Raw genomic sequence first — 19,723 nt, 5'->3', positions numbered from 1 at the left:
TAAATTGCAAATAACGTGTGCACCATTTATTCTACATGTTAGGTACTCCATGGATACCGGTACCATCGCGTATATGTTTAGGTAAAATTTATATCCACTGATAGCCTGATATGGATATGGATCGAAATTTATACACACTAGCTATACATGTATGGATATAGTTAAACTACCTACTATATGGATATGGATCAAAATGTGTACCTACTATATATAAGGTATGGGTATAGTATTACTCTACTTTATCCATACCCTAGCCATGTGCTCCTTTGATCTGTAGGACTTGTATAAAAATTGTGTAGGATTTAGATCCTATAGAATTTTTTTCTTCACTAGTTGTTTGATTCATATGAATATATCTCATAGAAACTAATCCTATATGAATCTTATAGTGCAAATCCTATAGGAAAAAATATTAGGTCATACCTCATAAAAAATTCCTTTGGTACAATAAAAAGAACCCAGCTTGCCATAAGATTCACCTAGTCATGAAATTTCAATCTCACTCTGGGCGTTCGGGAAATCCCGAAATTTTGAGACAGGAAATTTGGGAAAAACATATTCCGGGTTCCATAAAATGACACCCGAAAATGCATCACAATATTCGATTCCCGATAATTCGGGTACTCGACAATTCGGGTAAGGATCAGGAATTCCTGAATAACCCAAAATTACACACTGACCAAAGAAATGAACATCAAGAACTAGTGTTGGAGCTGCAGTCCTTCAATCGACGCGGTGGAGGTGTCACTTGCCGTTGGGGCGGTGTGGATGGAAGGCAGAGGCGTTCCGTCCAGCATCAAGGACGACAAGGAGGCATCGACGAGAAGAGGACGACGGGGAGGTGTCGACGAGGAGTTGACGGCAGGCAACAGTGGCGAGCGGCCAGAGTGTCTAGCTGCAGCAAGCGTTAGTCGGCACGGGTAGTCGTGGCGAGCGGCGGCGGCGGCGGGCGCGGTGGTGGCGAGCAGCGACGGTGAGTCTCAATGGGGGTCTGGGAGACGGGGCGTGGGGAAAGTGGAGAGGTTGTGTGGTAGTCTAGCTTGCACGTATTTCCACTTGGGTTGGCTTCAAGCTGTCGCCACGTCTAGGCTTTCTGAATCCAAAATGTTGATGGGCTTCTTCGGATATTCTGGTGCCAACACTAGTAGGAAAAGGCTCATCAGTGGCACATCAAAAATCAATTCTGTGGCGCACGGGCGGTGCGCCACAAAAATAGGATTTCTGTGGCGCACCTACCATAGAATTAAGTTGTTCTGTGACGCATATGGACGTGCTGCGCCACAGAAAAAGGTGCGCCACTAAATTCTATTTTGGTGCGCCACAGAACAATGTACAGGTATACTCGATTTTGTGCTCTCTGGTGTATTATACATGTTTTATACAGGTTTTGTACACATTATACATGTATAATATAGACAGATAGACAGATATAATATTGACACATATAACATAGCAACATTATACATCATCATCACAGTACTTATAGCCCGATCGAGTTACATATATAGTGGCAAGTGTCAAATGTTTTGCATACAACTCTTAATTCATACAAATTTCACAATTTCGAGATACAAAGTAGTCTTCATCTGGTTCCTCCTTTGCTCCCTCCTCTCTACCCACCAGGCTCGCTTGCATTGGGGTCTTCATCCAGTTCCTACTATGATTAAAATGGAAGAAAGTGAGACCAACAAGTCCGATGCACAAGAGAAATGGAATAAATGCCTCATACATTGTTGGTCAACACAAATATTAACATTCAGGGATGGTGTAAGTGAGACCAAGTCCGATGCACAAGAGATTGATATTTGTGCTATCTTACCAGGCTCACTTACGCCACCCCCAAGTGTACGGTGACCAAACATTTTAATCATCGTCATTTTGAAAATACCAAAGCAAATGAAATGACAAAATGGAATAAGTGCCTCATACATTGTTGGTCAACACAAATATTAACATTCAGGGATGGCGTAAGTGAGACCAAGTCCGATGCACAAGAGATTGATATTTGTGCTATCTTACCAGGCTCACTTACGCCACCCCCAAGTGTACGGTGACCAAACATTTTAATCATCGACATTTTGAAAATACCAAAGCAAATGGAATGACAAAATGGAATAAGTGCCTCATACATTGTTGGTCAACACAAATATTAACATTCAGGGATGGCGTAAGTGAGACCAAGTCCGATGCACAAGAGATTGATATTTGTGCTATCTTACCAGGCTCACTTACGCCACCCCCAAGTGTACGGTGACCAAAAATTTTAATCATCGGCATTTTGAAAATACCAAAGCAAATGGAATGACAAAATGGAATAAGTGCCTCATACATTGTTGGTCAACACAAATACTATGGTCAGAAACCATAGTTGCAGTATACACCGCAGTATACTTTGCAGAAGGGCCCCCTTTGCCCGACGCGTTCCGTGAACGGGTCCTTGACGACACAACAGCGCCGATCTGCCTCTCCGGCGCAGAACCACGGCAGTCCCAGCCGCCTCCCTTGTGGCCACAAGGGAGGCGGCTGGGACTGCCGTGGTTCTGCGCCGGAGAGGCAGATCGGCGCTGTTGTCTCGTCAAGGACCCGTTCACGGAACGGCGGCCGGGGAAAGGGGGACCCGTCTACAAAGTATATTGCAGCGTATAGGTGACCAAACATTCTAATCATCAGCACTAAAATGGAAGAAAGAGCCAATGCAATTAAGAAGTAGCTAGTATGAACTAAATGGAATGCCTCATACTTTGTTGGTCGAAACAAATATTAACATCCAGGGATGGAGTAAGTGAGGCCAGGTAGGATGCACAAGATATTGATATTTGTGCCATCACACCAAGCCTCACTTGCTCCACCCCCGAGTGTACGAGTGATCGACCAACCATCTAATCATCGACAAGTACAAAAACACCAACAAACCAGCAACCATGGTGACATAAGTCAAGATGCTCAAACACACATAGCATGCATGGAGCAGATGCTCCAAAGGGATTATTCATCACTTGGTATATAGACCAAGTGATGCTGGCAAAAGAGAGACCAATCAAGAACCAGTAAATCCAGTAAGTGATAGATATGCCTAAACAAGCAACAACACATAGGATATCCCAGCTAACCAGATGAGACAAGTCTTGGTACCCAACTTAATCACCTAGCACCACCTAGCCTTTTAAAACCATCAGAAACAGTCCATTTTCTTCAAAGGATACCACAGTGGCATTCATTTACATGATCCCCTACTGTGGATATCTCTATTTTCATCAAAGCCAACAAGAAATAAGGGATTACCATAAGAGATTACTCATCACTTGGTAGTAATTAACCAAGTGATGCTGGCTAGAGTCCTTAAAAGAAATCCATCATAAGCATGGTCAAATACACATATATAGCATGGGGCAGATGCTCCAAAGGGATTATATATTCATCACTTGGTAATTTGGAGAGCAAACAAGCAGTAGCCATATCACTCAATCCAATAATATAGTAATTTGGATCATAAGGCATCAATTAAGGAGGCAATTAACCAGGGACAAAGGGAAACATTTGATGATCCAGTAAGTGCATGACACTTTGAGCTGCCAAGAATAAAGGCCAACAGTGGATAAACATCTGCAAGCAGGTCACACACACATGCAAACACATGTGTTGGCAGTAACTAAACAGCAGAAGAACACCACCAGATATTCATGGGTACTTAGGATCAGTAGGGAATTGATAAAGTACAGTGAGGAGCAAGCATACCATCAGAAACTGTCCATTTGAGAGAAATAACATTGGGGTAATGTTAAAATGTTTGTCTCCATATTTGGGAGACATTTTTAATATTGGAGTCTAGCTAATGGAAATCAAGAACTAGTCTTGATCTCCAAATGGTGATTAGAGGGAACTTATTCATCTTAAGCAACATTAGGGACAAATGGGATCATGCAAGGGACTTGGGTCATTTGGATCATAAGGCATCAATTAAGGAGGCAACCAGGGACAAAGGGAAACATTTGATGATCCATTATCATAGGCAACAAAGCAGCAACTTTTCCCCCTCTAATCTAGCTAGAGTCCTTAAAAGAAATCCATCATAAGCATGGTCAAATACACATATATAGCATGGGGCAGATGCTCCAAAGGGATTATATATTCATCACTTGGTAATTTGGAGAGCAAACAAGCAGTAGCCATATCACTCAATCCAATAATATAGTAATTTGGATCATAAGACATCAATTAAGGACGCAATTAACCAGGGACAAAGGGAAACATTTGATGATCCAGTAAGTGCATGACACTTTGAGCTACCAAGAATAAAGGCCAACAGTGGATAAACATCTGCAAGAAGCTCACACACACATGCAAACACATGTGTTGACAGTAACTAAACAACAGAAGAACACCACCAGATATTCATGGGTACTTAGGATCAGTAGGGAATTGATAAAGTACAGTGAGGAGCAAGCATACCATCAGAAATTGTCCATTTGAGAGAAATAACATTGGGGTAATGTTAAAATGTTTGTCTCCATATTTGGGAGACATTTTTAATATTGGAGTCTAGCTAATGGAAATCAAGAACTAGTCTTGATCTCCAAATGGTGATTAGAGGGAATTTATTCATCTTAAGCAATGATACGTCTCCGACGTATCGATAATTTCTTATGTTCCATGCCACATTATTGATGATATCTACATGTTTTATGCATACTTTATGTCATATTTATGCATTTTCCGGCACTAACCTATTAACGAGATGCCGAAGAGCCAGTTGCTGTTTTCTGCTGTTTTTGGTTTCAGAAATCCTAGTAAGGAAATATTCTCGGAATTGGACGAAATCAACGCCCAGGGGCCTATTTTGCCACGAAGCTTCCAGAAGACCGAAGAGAAGACGAAGTGGGGCCACGAGCTGGCGACACACTAGGGCGGTGCGGCCCAGCAATTGGCCGTGCCGACCTACTGTGTGGGGCCCTCGTGTGGCCCCCTGACCTGCCCTTTCGCCTACAAATAGCCTTCGTCGCGAAACCCCCAGTACCGAGAGACACGATACGGAAAACCTTCCAGAGACGCCGCCGCCGCCAATCCCATCTCGGGGGATTCAGGAGATCGCCTCCGGCACCCTGCCGGAGAGGGAATTCATCTCCCGGAGGACTCTACACCGCCATGGTCGCCTCCGGAGTGATGAGTGAGTAGTTCACCCCTGGACTATGGATCCATAGCAGTAGCTAGATGGTTGTCTTCTCCTCATTATGCTTCATTGTCGGATCTTGTGTGCTGCCTAACATGATCAAGATCATCTATCGGTAATGCTATATGTTGTGTTTGTTGGGATCCGATGGATAGAGAATACTATGTTATGTTGATTATCAATTTATATCTATGTGTTGTTTATGATCTTGCATGCTCTCCGTTATTAGTAGAGGCTCTGGCCAAGTTTTTACTCTTAACTCCAAGAGGGAGTATTTATGCTCGATAGTGGGTTCATGTCTCCGTGAATCTGGGGGAGTGACAGAAACCCCTAACACCCCGTTTGGATGTAAGGTATTGGAGCATAGAATTTGAATTGGAATTGTGCTTCCCGGATTCGCCTGTTTGGTTGTCTTTGGAATTTAAGACTAGAATTGGCAGCCTAATTCCATGGAATCAAACTACAACTGAAAGACGCTTTCTCCAATACGGAGCCTCATCCCTCTGTATTGGGTGGAATTGGCTCTCCTTCCCGTCAACAATAAAGTGACAGAGACTACCGTAGGTTCACGTGGCCATTGCCACCGGATGTTTGCCGCCGACCAGTGATGCGACGCCGGAGGTTCGCCGCTGACCAGTGACGCGACGCCGGTGGTTCGCCGCCGACCGCCGCCGCCGGAGGTTCGCCGCCGACCACCTCCACCGTAGGTTCGCCGCCAACCACCGCCACCGGAGGTTCGCCGCCGATGATAGCCGCCATCAAGGATCCTTTGATCATGGGCAGAAGCAACCAATCCATGGCTAGTGGCTCCCCCAGCGCCGGAACATCCATCAATCGATCGGGAAACTGGCCAGGCGTTGATGGGTACTAGTTGACTGTATTCATGAAGCTCGCTGTCTGGCCGATCGCTGATGGGGTGCTACACCATGGGCACCATTGGTTGGGAGGTGGGAGCCACGATGGGAGGAAGATCAGAGATGGGGGTTGTATGGTGATCACAGTGGACGGGAGCAGATTGGTCAATGACTCAATTCTAATGGCATGTACATCCAAACGTAAATTTGGTATTGCCATCTTATCAGATTCCAAGTAGTAATATTTTGCACAACCAAACGTTAGAATCTGTATTTAGACCCATTTCAATACGGAGTCTGATTTGGTATTGGACCCAATTCAATTCCAAGGCCCTGATACCTTACATCCAAACGAAGCGTAAGGTTATGGATGTGCTGTTGCCACTAGGGATAAAACATTGATGCTATGTCCGAGGATGTAGGTTGTGTTGTGCAGGTTCCATGTTGGCGCCGGAATCCCTGGTGTTGCGCCGCACTACATCTCGCCGCCATCAACCTTCAACGTGCTTCTTGGCTCCTACTGGTTCGATAAACCTTGGTTTCATACTGAGGGAAAACTTGCCGCTGTACGCATCACACCTTCCTCTTGGGGTTCCCAACGGACGCGTGCTGTACGCGTATCAAGCAGATTTTCTGGCGCCGTTGCCGGGGAGATCAAGACACGCTGCAAAGGGAGTCTCCACATCGCAATCTCTTTACTTTGTTTTTGTCTTGCTTTATTTTATTTACTACTTTGTTTGCTGCACTAAATCAAAACACAAAAAAATTAGTTGCTAGTTTTACTTTATTTACTATCTTGTTTGCTATATTAAAAACACACAAAAAATTAGTTACTTGCATTTACTTTATCTAGTTTGCTTTATTTACTATTGCCAAAATGGGTACTCCTGAAAATACTAAGTTGTGTGACTTCACAACCACAAATAATAATGATTTCTTATGCACACCTATTGCTCCAACTGCTACTACAGCAGAATTCTTTGAAATTAAACCTGCTTTACTGAATCTTGTTATGCGAGAGCAATTTTCTGGTGTTAGTTCTGATGATGCTGCTGCCCATCTCAATAATTTCGTTGAATTGTGTGAAATGCAAAAGTATAAAGATGTAGATGGTGACATTATAAAATTAAAATTGTTTCCTTTCTCATTAAGAGGAAGAGCTAAAGATTGGTTGCTATCTCTGCCTAAGAATAGTATTGATTCATGAACTAAATGCAAGGATGCTTTTATTGGTAGATATTATCCCCCTGCTAAAATTATATCTTTGAGGAGTAGCATAATGAATTTTAAACAATTGGATAATGAGCATGTTGCACAAGCTTGGGAAAGAATGAAATCTTTGGTTAAAAACTGCCCAACCCATGGACTGACTACTTGGATGATCATCCAAACCTTTTATGCAGGACTGAATTTTTCTTCACGGAACCTATTAGATTCAGCTGCTGGAGGTACCTTTATGTCCATCACTCTTGGTGAAGCAACAAAGCTTCTTGATAACATGATGATTAATTACTCTGAATGGCACACGGAAAGAGCTCCACAAGGTAAGAAGGTAAATTCAATCGAAGAAACCTCTTCCTTGAGTGATAAGATTGATGCTATTATGTCTATGCTTGTGAATGATAGGACAAATATTGATCCTAATAATGTTCCGTTAGCTTCATTGGTTGCTCAACAAGAACATGTTGATGTAAACTACATTAAAAATAATAATTTCAACAACAATGCTTACCGGAACAATTCTAGTAACAACTATAGGCCATATCCTTATAATAATGGCAACGGTTATGGTAATTCTGATGGGAATTCTTACAACAATAATAGGAACACACCCCCTGGACTTGAAGCTACGCTTAAAGAATTTATTAGTACACAAACAGCTTTTAACAAATCTGTTGAAGAAAAGCTTGGGAAAATTGATATACTTGCTTCTAAAGTCGATAGTCTTGCTGCTGATGTTGATCTTTTGAAATCGAAAGTTATGCCTCATGAAAATCATAATAATAAAATTGTTACTACAACAAATGCCATCCAAGTTAGAATTAATGAGAATATAAGATTGATGGCTGAATTGCGTGCTAGGTGGGAAAAAGAAGAAAATGATAAAGAAGATAATATAGCTGAAGTCTGGACTATTACCACCACTAGCAATGCTAATGCTCCACATGTTGCTGCACCTCCTACTAATAATGGTAAAAGAATTGGTGTTAGCAATGTTTCCACTTCAAATGCAAAGTGCGAAAAACTGCCTGAAACTGCTAAAACTGCTGAAACTGCCTGTGATAAAACTGCTGAAATTTTTTCCAACATTGGGGATGATGATCCCATTGCTTTAGATTATAATGGTTTGGATTTTGATGATTGTCACATCTCTGAAGTTATAAATTTCTTACAAAAACTTGCTAAGAGTCCTAATGCTAGTGCTATAAACTTGGCTTTCACGAAACATATTACAAATGCTCTCATAAAAGCTAGAGAAGAGAAACTAGAACGCGAAGCTTCTATTCCTAGGAAGGAAGAGGATGGTTGGGAGCCCATCATTAAGATGAAGGTCAATGACTTTGATTGTAATGCTTTATGTGATCTTGGTGCAAGTATTTCTGTTATGCCTAAGAAAATTTATAATATGCTTGACTTGCCACCATTGAAAAATTGTTATTTGGATGTTAATCTTGCTGATCATTCTACAAAGAAACCTTTGGGGAGAGTTGATAATGTTCGCATTACCATTAACAATAACCTTGTATCCGTTGATTTTGTTGTCTTGGATATTGAATGCAATGCATCTTGTCCCATTATACCGGGAAGACATTTTCTTCGAACTATTGGTGCTATCATTGATATGAAGGAAGGTAATATTAAATATCAATTTCCTCTCAAGAAAGGTATGGAACACTTCCCTAGAAAGAGAATGAAGTTACCCTTTGATTCTATTATTAGAACAAATTATGATGTTGACACTTCGTCTCTTGATAATACTTGATATACACTTTCTGCGCCTAGCTGAAAGGCGTTAAAGAAAAGCGCTTATGGGAGACAACCCATGTTTTTACTACAGTACCTTTATTTTATATTTGAGTCTTGGAAGTTGTTACTACTGTAGCAACCTCTCCTTATCTTAGTTTTGTGCATTGTTGTTCCAAGTAAAGTCGTTGATAGTAAGGTTCATACTAGATTGGATTACTGCGTAAAAACAGATTTCTTTGCTGTCACGAATCTGGGCCTAATTCTCTGTAGGTAACTCAGAAAATTATGCCACTTTACGTGAGTGATCCTCAGATATGTACGCAACTTTCATTCAATTTGAGAATTTTCATTTGAGCAAGTCTGGTGCCTCAATAAAATTCGTCTTTACGAACTGTTCTGTTTTGACAGATTCTGCCTTTTATTTTGCATTGCCTGTTTTGCTATGCTTGATGGATTTTTCGATTCCATTGACTTTCAGTAGCTTTGTGCAATGTCCAGAAGTGTTAAGAATGATTATGTCACCTCTGAACATGTAAATTTTGATTGTGCACTAACCCTCTAATAAGTTGTTTTGAGTTTGGTGTGGAGGAAGTTTTCAAGGATCAAGAGAGGGAGATGATACAATATGATCAAGGAGAGTGAACGCTCTAAGCTTGGGGATGCCCCGGTGGTTCACCCCTGCATATATCAAGAAGACTCAAGCGTCTAAGCTTGGGGATGCCCAAGACATCCCCTTCTTCATCGACAACATTATCAGGTTCCTCTAGTGAAACTATATTTTTATTCCATCACATCTTATGTACTTTGCTTGGAGCGTCGGTTTGTTTTTGTTTTTGTTTTTATTTGAATAAAATGGATCCTAGCATTCATTGTGTGGGAGAGAGACACGCTCCGCTGTTGCATATGGACAAGGATGTCCTTAGGCTTTACTCATAGTATTCATGGCGAAAGTTTCTTCTTCGTTAAATTGTTATATGGTTGGAATTGGAAAATCATACATGTAGTAATTGCTATAATGTCTTGGATAATGTGATACTTGGCAATTGTTGTGCTCATGTTTAAGCTCTTGCATCATATACTTTGCACCTATTAATGAAGAAATACATAGAGCTTGCTAAAATTTGGTTTGCATAATTGGTCTCTCTAAAGTCTAGATAATTTCTAGTATTGAGTTTGAACAACAAGGAAGACGGTGTAGAGTCTTATAATGTTTACAATATGTCTTTTATGTGAGTTTTGCTGCACCGGTTCATCCTTGTGTTTGTTTCAAATAGCCATGCTAGCCTAAACCTCGTATCGAGAGGGAATACTTCTCATGCATCCAAAATCCTTGAGCCAACCACTATGCCATTTGTGTCCACCATACCTACCTACTACATGGTATTTCTCCGCCATTCCAAAGTAAATTGCTTGAGTGCTACCTTTAAATTTCCATTCTTCATCTTTACAATATATAGCTCATGGGACAAATAGCCTAAAAACTATTGTGGTATTGAATATGTACTTATGCACTTTATCTCTTATTAAGTTGCTTGTTGTGCGATAACCATGTTCCTGGGGACGCCATCAACTACTCTTTGTTGAATATCATGTGAGTTGCTATGCATGTCCGTCTTGTCTGAAGTAAGGGCGATTTACCACTTATTTAATGGTTAGAGCATGCATATTGTTAGAGAAGAACATTGGGCCGCTAACTAAAGCCATGAATCATGGTGGAAGTTTCAGTTTTGGACATATATCCTCAATCTCATATGAGAACATTAATTGTTGCTACATGCTTATGCATTAAAGAGGAGTCCATTATCTGTTGTCTATGTTGTCCCGGTATGGATGTCTAAGTTGAGAATAATCAATAGCGAGAAATCCAATGCGAGCTTTCTCCTTAGACCTTTGTACATGCGGCATAGAGGTACCCCTTTGTGACACTTGGTTGAAACATGTGCATTGCGATGATAATCCCGGTAATCCAAGCTAATTAGGACAAGGTGCGGGCACTATTAGTATACTATATATGCATGAGGCTTGTAACTTGTAAGATATAATTTACATAACACATATGCTTTATTACTACCGTTGACAAAATTGTTTCTTGTTTTCAAAACCAAAGCTCTAGCACAAATATAGCAATCGATGCTTTTCTCTTTGAAGGACCTTTCTTTTACTTTTATGTTGAGTCAGTTCACCTATTTCTCTCCACCTCAAGAAGCAAACACTTGTGTGAACTGTGCATTGATTCCTACATACTTGCATATTGCACTTGTTATATTACTTTACATTGACAAATATCCATGAGATATACATGTTATAAGTTGAAAGCAACCGCTGAAACTTCATATTCCTTTGTGTTGCTTCAATGCCTTTACTTTGAATTATTGCTTTATGAGTTAACTCTTATGCAAGACTTATTGATGCTTGTCTTGAAGTACTATTCATGAAAAGTCTTTGCTATATGATTCATTTGTTTACTCATGTCATTTACATTGTCTTGATCGCTGCATTCATTACATATGCTTACAATAGTATGATCAAGGTTATGATGGCATGTCACTCCAGAAATTATCTTTGTTATCGTTTACCTGCTCGGGACGAGCAGGAACTAAGCTTGGGGATGCTGATACGTCTCCGACGTATCGATAATTTCTTATGTTCCATGCCACATTATTGATGATATCTACATGTTTTATGCATACTTTATGTCATATTTATGCATTTTCCGGCACTAACCTATTAACGAGATGCCGAAGAGCCAGTTGCTGTTCTCTGCTGTTTTTGGTTTCAGAAATCCTAGTAAGGAAATATTCTCGGAATTGGACGAAATCAATGCCCAGGGGCCTATTTTGCCACGAAGCTTCCAGAAGACCGAAGAGAAGACGAAGTGGGGCCACGAGCTGGCGACACACTAGGGCGGCGCGGCCCAGCCCTTGGCCGCGCCGACCTACTGTGTGGGGCCCTCGTGTGGCCCCCTGACCTGCCCTTCCGCCTACAAATAGCCTTCGTCGCGAAACCCCCAGTACCGAGAGCCACGATACGGAAAAGCTTCCAGAGACGCCGCCGCCGCCAATCCCATCTCGGGGGATTCAGGAGATCGCCTCCGGCACCCTGCCGGAGAGGGGATTCATCTCCCGGAGGACTCTACACCGCCATGGTCGCCTCCGGAGTGATGAGTGAGTAGTTCACCCCTGGACTATGGGTCCATAGCAGTAGCTAGATGGTTGTCTTCTCCTCATTATGCTTCATTGTCGGATCTTGTGAGCTGCCTAACATGATCAAGATCATCTATCTGTAATGCTATATGTTGTGTTTGTTGGGATCCGATGGATAGAGAATACTATGTTATGTTGATTATCAATTTATATCTATGTGTTGTTTATGATCTTGCATGCCCTCCGTTATTAGTAGAGGCTCTGGCCAAGTTTTTACTCTTAACTCCAAGAGGGAGTATTTATGCTCGATAGTGGGTTCATGTCTCGTGAATGCTGGGAGTGCCAGAAACCCCTAAGGTTATGGATGTGCTGTTGCCACTAGGGATAAAACATTGATGCTATGTCCGAGGATGTAGATATTGATTACATTACGCACCATACTTAATGCAATTGTCTGTTGTTTGCAACTTAATACTGGAAGGGGTTCGGATGATAACCTGAAGGTGGACTTTTTAGGCATAGATGCATGCTGGATAGCGGTCTATGTACTTTGTCGTAATGCCCAATTAAATCTCACAATACTCATCATATCATGTATGTGCATGGTCATGCCCTCTCTATTTGTCAATTGCCCAACTGTAATTTGTTCACCCAACATGCTATTTATCTTATGGGAGAGACACCACTAGTGAACTGTGGACCCCGGTCCATTCTTTACATCGAATACAATCTACTGCAATACTTGTTCTTACTGTTTTCTGCAAACAATCATCATCCACACTATACATCTAATCCTTTGTTACAGCAAGCCGGTGAGATTGACAACCTCACTGTTTCGTTGGGGCAAAGTACTTTGGTTGTGTTGTGCAGGTTCCACGTTGGCGCCGGAATCCCTGGTGTTGCGCCGCACTACATCTCGCTACCATCAACCTTCAACGTGCTTCTTGGCTCCTACTGGTTCGATAAACCTTGGTTTCATACTGAGGGAAAACTTGCCGCTGTACTGTAATGTCCCAGGTTTAGAGACGATCGAGGGGTAGATTTTAGAAAGGGATGTGCATTGCATGGCAAATTCTGGGGAAATTTCGCGCTTTTAAACAAAAACTGAATCGAAGGGGGACAAGTTTCTCTCTCGACACCTTACAGGGTTAGGGTTTCGAGAGTGCGACAAACTTGCATCTCACTTAACTAGTTTAGGGTTTTGAGAAGAGAGGGGAGAGTTTGCATCAAACTTAAGTTGCATGATTGAATTCTAAATTAAGTGACATGGTTGAATTCAAACCAAAGTTGAATTTGAATTTCAAATTCAAACAATAAATAATTACCCTAAATAATGAATTGTGAGGAAATTCATTAAGTAAATTATAAATAATAAACAATATGAGCAATTAAAATAAAGTAAAGCTCATTAGGGAAAACTTTGAGCTTTATTGATCATCACACAATTTACATTGTCATTACAATATTCATAAGAGAAATAAATGAATAATACAACACATTACAAGAATTGCTCAATTAAGAAAAAGAAGATTACAATCAGTGACCTATCCTAAATTACAAGTCTAGTTTCATAAGATGCTTGGATCTGATGATCTTCATCTTCACTTGGTTATACTTTTGATTCCCTGCACACAACAAAGCAAGACATGAATTATGCCAAGTGGCATTGCCACTTGGCAGGTTAGAAGAATAATGGAAATGAGAGGATATGGTTCAGCTCTGCCGAGCTGATCTTCTCACATCCAAGTGCAAAGCATCAGGTACACACACACACACACAGGCAGCTTACAGTGCATGTGTGCATGCTAAACAGCACACCAGCACTGGGAGGAGTCACCAAATGAAATCACCACTGCTGTCGACCAGAGAGAGCAAGGGAGAGGCATATATAACCTTTTTTGAGCCAAACCCTAGCTGTTCACCGGCAGCAACTCCACAAGGGTAAGCACACCAAGAACAGCAAGAACAGGTGAACAGCTAGAGCTGTTTCACCTATCCCATAATCACCAGAATCAAACCAAGCAGCAAGCTTGCAAGGAGGAGCAGGGCAAGCCAAGAAATCAGCACAGAAGCAAAACCTCTACACCAACACACTATTTCTAGGAGCTGGAGTGAGGTATACACATCAACATGAACAAACCAAATGGTTTTGTTCATAAATTGCACAGGCATGATCTCAAGCACACCACAAGGGTAGAAACCCTATATGTGAGTCATCATATGGCTACTGGCCAAATTGGTGCAAGTGAACAAGAGGGAAACAAATAGGAAAGCACCCTGGGAACATTGGCTATGCCAAACCAGTGACATAATCAAAGAAATCCAACAAGGGATGATCCTATCTAGCTAGTCAGCTTCACTTAGCACCTATAGCCACTACACCATCAGACAGATAGACTATCAAGTGTCTATTCATGTTTATCAACATCAAAGGAAACTGGAAAAACCACAAGGATTCTTCCAGTGAGATATTTCCCAAATCACAGCAAGCCAACACAGGTAGGAGCAACCATTTCTAAGCAGACAGAGCCTGTTAGGGTCACAACAGCTACCTATCCACATAGGAAATTCACCAAAGCATCACATCATTATCCAGTAGAATTCAGTATGAGCTAGGGTACCCAACCAGTGGTTGGCATCCCTCTAGCTACATCAAATTCATCCATATGATCATTACTGATAATCAGTTCACATCATTTATCTATCTAGTAAAGCAAGGAATTACAGATAAATGAAAAAGTTAAGTAACCAAAGCACCAACATCTTGCCAGTGAACCAATGGCTCACTGCAAGCATCAGATGATGCTTGAGTAAGCATTAACACACACCAGCACAAGTATAAGTGTCACACAGACACCAGGTGAAGCACCAGTAAGGCACAGGCAACAAGAAAGTGATGATCATTTGATCATCAGGGCCTGCTAAAGCATGCCAAGGCAGGCTAGAATCAACCACCAGTATCACACATGAATTCTATGAATTAAACAGCCAAAGATCATCAACAATTAGATCACAGATTAGCACATAAACCATTTTTATGATTGTATCCAGAAGCATATCATCAAGGAATTGATGTATATGGACAACAATTAAGCCAAGCCAAACCTACTGTGAGCCAGAACTCAATAATCATCACACAAATAACACTGACTCTTGCTAAACAGCAAGAATCAACCACAGTAATGAACCAGGGGAGCTAAGGCTTGTTACAGCATAAGCAAGCAAGCAACAGCAATGGCTAGTGATGCTCGGATGAACATCTAGCCGAATAATAACATGTATAACCAAGGGTGAGCAGAAACATGAATCAAAGGAAGCACACGCCACAGCACGATTCACACAAGCACATAGACTAGAGCAAGCATGGCAGTAGCAGTAGCGCAGCAGCATGCCTAGCCCAGCACAACGCAGCAGCTAGCACAGCACCAGGGCTGGCAAAGAACAAGTCCACAGAAGCGTAGTAGCAGCAGCACATCGTCAAGGCAAGCATCTCCACAGGGAGAAGTCGGCCAGTGGCCGAGCTAGACGAAGAAGAGGAGAAGAGAAGAAGGTAGAACAGGTAACAGAGGAGGAAAGAGGAGGAGAAACTTACAGCGAAACGAGATGAGCACGACCGCGGCGGCACGGCGGCACACGCCGGGCGACGGCGGCGCCAGGCCAAGCCAAGCCTGGTCACCACATCACCGCAACGCCGGCATCTCCACGGCATCACCACGGCGCCAGGGACGCCGATGAACGACGGACCTTCACGGATCCGTGCGGCCGAGGCGCAGGCGCGTTGGGGGAGAGTCGAGGTGGACACGAGCGTTAGATCGACGCGGACCACCATGTCCGCCGTCGAGAGGCGGTCCAGATCCGCACCAGTTCGTCGCCGATGATGGCCGAAGGCGACCGGAGCAAGGCGGCGACGGCGGAGGCGATTTTGATGTCGCGGGAGCCCGAAAGGGGATTAGGGTTACGGGGAGGAGGACGACGAAGCGACTGGGTCGGTTGGACCGAGCCCACTGGGCTGGTCCAACCTAACCAGCTCGGCCGCCTGACAGGTGGGTCCGAGGGGTATTTTGGACATTTCCAAAATACCCATTTAAATGAAAATTTCCAAGAATTTTATAAAATAAGATACAGCTCTAAAAAATAATTAAAAATATGAAAATTGATCAACATAAAATTCTCTACCTGAATAAAATATCAAAAAGAATTTTTGAAGACAACTAAGAATAAGACCTCATTTGATGATTTAAATAATCATTTAAATCACACATATAATTTTCTATAATGAAAATAAGTCCATTAATGTATTTGGACTTTAAAAACACCTTGACAACATTTCAAGGTTGTATTTTACTTTAAATCAAGTATCCTCAAATTATTCTTAGTATTAACCTCTTACATGAAATAATAACGACATCGGAAGGGGGGAACAAACCCTAAAACTGGAATCATGCATAACTGCTTCTTTAACCATTGCCCTTATCGGACAATGATGCTATTTTTCAGAGACAGAGGACAAGGGTCAGTCCACACCTTCCAACTGCAAAACTTTGCAGTGTTCAGGCAAGTTCATCACTTGCTCATGTCATTTGAGTATTTTTATCAAATTACTTGCAAAGTATTATGGTTATCACTATTGCACAAAAATCAAAACCACTACTTTCATAACTATGAATATGACTAAGTGGTGGGCAATGGAACCATGGATTGTGTTGATATGGTGGAGGTTCCATTGCACGGGTTTATATCCATCTAGGATTAAACAACAAATGTCGTCAGTGATTCTTGTGCCGTAATATCCGTGTTAACCATAAGATCTGGAGTGGGACGGAGTAGTCAAAAGTGTTTCCACCTCTCGTTCATCAACGGATGCGCTTACCGTAGCAGTTGTATCTTGCGGAGCAACTTGTGGGTGGGGAACCCATTCTAAGTCCCCACGGTTATGCAGTGCATACCGTAGCGGTTGCGGCTTGCGGAACAACTTGTGGGTGGGGAACCCATTCTAAGTCCCCACGGTATTGCGGTCTATGATGGGTTGCAGCTACCGGCGAAGGAGTTTGGTTCGATCCCAGACTGTCGTCGTGGTCGGGGTCCACCCTGAAATTACGGGAATAATGGGACCGGCGTGGACCCAGGGTCGGGGCATGCAACAAAGGGTGGGTGTTCGAGGTAGCGGAGGAACATGATTGGCTAGACCTTATACCGGGCCTCACACCAAAGGAAGTGTGGACGGGAAAGCTGCCCGGTTGGCACCAAGGTTAAGATCTCTTATGGGTAAAGCAACACACCTCTGCAGAGTGTAAAGAACTGTGACCTGTCACTCCCTGTTCCGGGATGAGGAACTGCGAACACGGCCGGAAAGGAGCTCCATGAAGTTCTAGTAAACCGGTGAAGGCTGACGGACATAGCTCTTTGAAATAAAAGCAATCTCTTGAAGAAATGTTTATCAAAACTTGCATTGGTATTAGACTTTCTGGTCTAATATCGTAGCTAGTGCATTAAACACCTCTTATCTATAATGAACTTGTTGAGTACGCTCGTACTCATCCCACTCTTAAATCCCATGCTTAGATTGTCTGAATCATCTGGAAGAGGACTGCAACAACAATGAAGAAGCCGAGATCATCGGCTATGATGAACCTGACCTCTCAGGAGGAGTTGAAGGCGTAGACTACCTTATAGTCTACGGATCCGGGGAGGCTTCCGGAGGAGAACAAGCCTAGAGATATCTGATAAGTAGTAGTAACCGAGCAGCCCGAACTCTTAGTATTTAGCTGCTCGAGGAAATAAATGTTTAGCTTAATGAGACTCTTATATTGTAAGTTAAGTTGGGTTCGCCTCGAACCCAGGGGTATTCCTCTTAGGACCCAAGAGGAGCTCCAAGATGACATGTGTATGATGGTTGTAATAATAAATGAATGAGTTATGGACCTGCTATGTTCTGCTGTACTACTCTGAGGGATGTAATATTTGCGGAATGGTACTTCGTGAATGTTATATCAACGACTGGCATACTACAACATGCAGTGGTATGCAGGGTCACCACAGTTGGTACCAGAGCAAAAGCTTTGACCTTAGGTTGGAACCTAGTAAATGGGACCAAACGTTAGGAGTCAAATAGGACTAGTAAAGAATTCTCTAAAAATATGGTGTATATTCAATTGAGAATACAACAATCATATATTTTAGTGCGATAATTCTTTATTATCTCTATTATGATGCATTAGTACTAATCTTATAATCTTTCTATTTCTACAGCCAACATGGCAAGTTCACGACTGGGAAGAAACGTGAAAGTAATGGATTCCACACTAAGTGAATACCAAGGAGGACTTGCAGACATCTTACGAGCCATGTTACTTGAATTTGGGTGCGATCCCCAGATTCCAGTAAAGAAATACATGTTCTATGATGGTCCGGTATTGGCCAAGTGCAGGGTAGGACTGCGACTTCCCGAATCTTTGGGAATGAGCGTAGTCATGCCAGCAGGGGAAGCTAGGACAACCAACACAGCCTACCATATAGCTGTTATGAGAGCCATAACCGACATACGGGAACATAAGACGAAAGAGCTTATGGATTCCGAGTTCTCCCATATTCCTCATAATCAGGAGGAAGAAGATCCCATGCTCAACCACTACAAATATGCCAAACGCAAACCCATAGCAGCGGCAAAATATATGGATAATAGCCGCAACTTCATATCATTACTCTTTCAGTTGAACCATCATCTGATAGGAGCAATTGATACGATGCTAGAGGAATTTACTGAACCCAAGGAGGAGAGTAGGGGGAAAGAACCTATGGAGAATGTGGTGCACACACCAGTTTACTCAGCTGGTGACTACATCAGTATTGATCCACTTGAGCATGAACCTACACCTGTTACACCTGGGAACTATCTGGGTAGTTCCTATGGGGGATACGAGGGCGGAGAGGAATCCGGAAACAACCATCGTTCCGAGACTCCTATCGAGAATTCCACGGGTTGGCGTTGGGGATCTGATACTGGAACCCATAGTACTTCTGTGTATTATGATGGGGATATGAATGATGATGCCACAACCCAGAACCAGAGTTATCCCAGTAATGAAGGAGTTGATGGAGGGTATCCGACACAGGTTGAGTCGGGTATGAGTTTTGGTAATACCTATGGTGGAGCTACAGGGGAGTACACCCGATGGGTGGACTATGATGCACTCAACGATCAGTTTGTGAACACTGATTTCTCCCTAGGATCATCATCGGATTCGGATTACAACCCAACGGGGAGACCTTATGTTCCGGGGTCTATCAGGAGGACGACACGTTCGACCGGATGGAAGCCTGGGATGTACCGGGAGTGAAGATCGACTAGAGTCCACCAAGGGAGGCGAGGCTATAATACACAAGTACCACGTGTATTATAGTATGTAAAATTTGTATAAATTTGTACATATACTTTAATAAGTGAGTTTGCATACTCACATCGACTTGAGTATTGTAATAAGACCACTTAAGTATGTATATACAGGATATATGTTTTGTATGATTTGGATTTGCTTCTTGATTTCCATTGCGTGACTAGTTCTGTGCACAAAGTTGAGCTCAGAAAACTTGCG

Source organism: Lolium perenne, chromosome 5 (assembly GCF_019359855.2).
Source record: "Lolium perenne isolate Kyuss_39 chromosome 5, Kyuss_2.0, whole genome shotgun sequence".
Classification (NCBI taxonomy): Eukaryota; Viridiplantae; Streptophyta; class Magnoliopsida; order Poales; family Poaceae; genus Lolium; species Lolium perenne.
The sequence above is the reverse complement of the archived record's forward strand: the minus strand, read 5'-3'. Positions refer to the sequence as shown.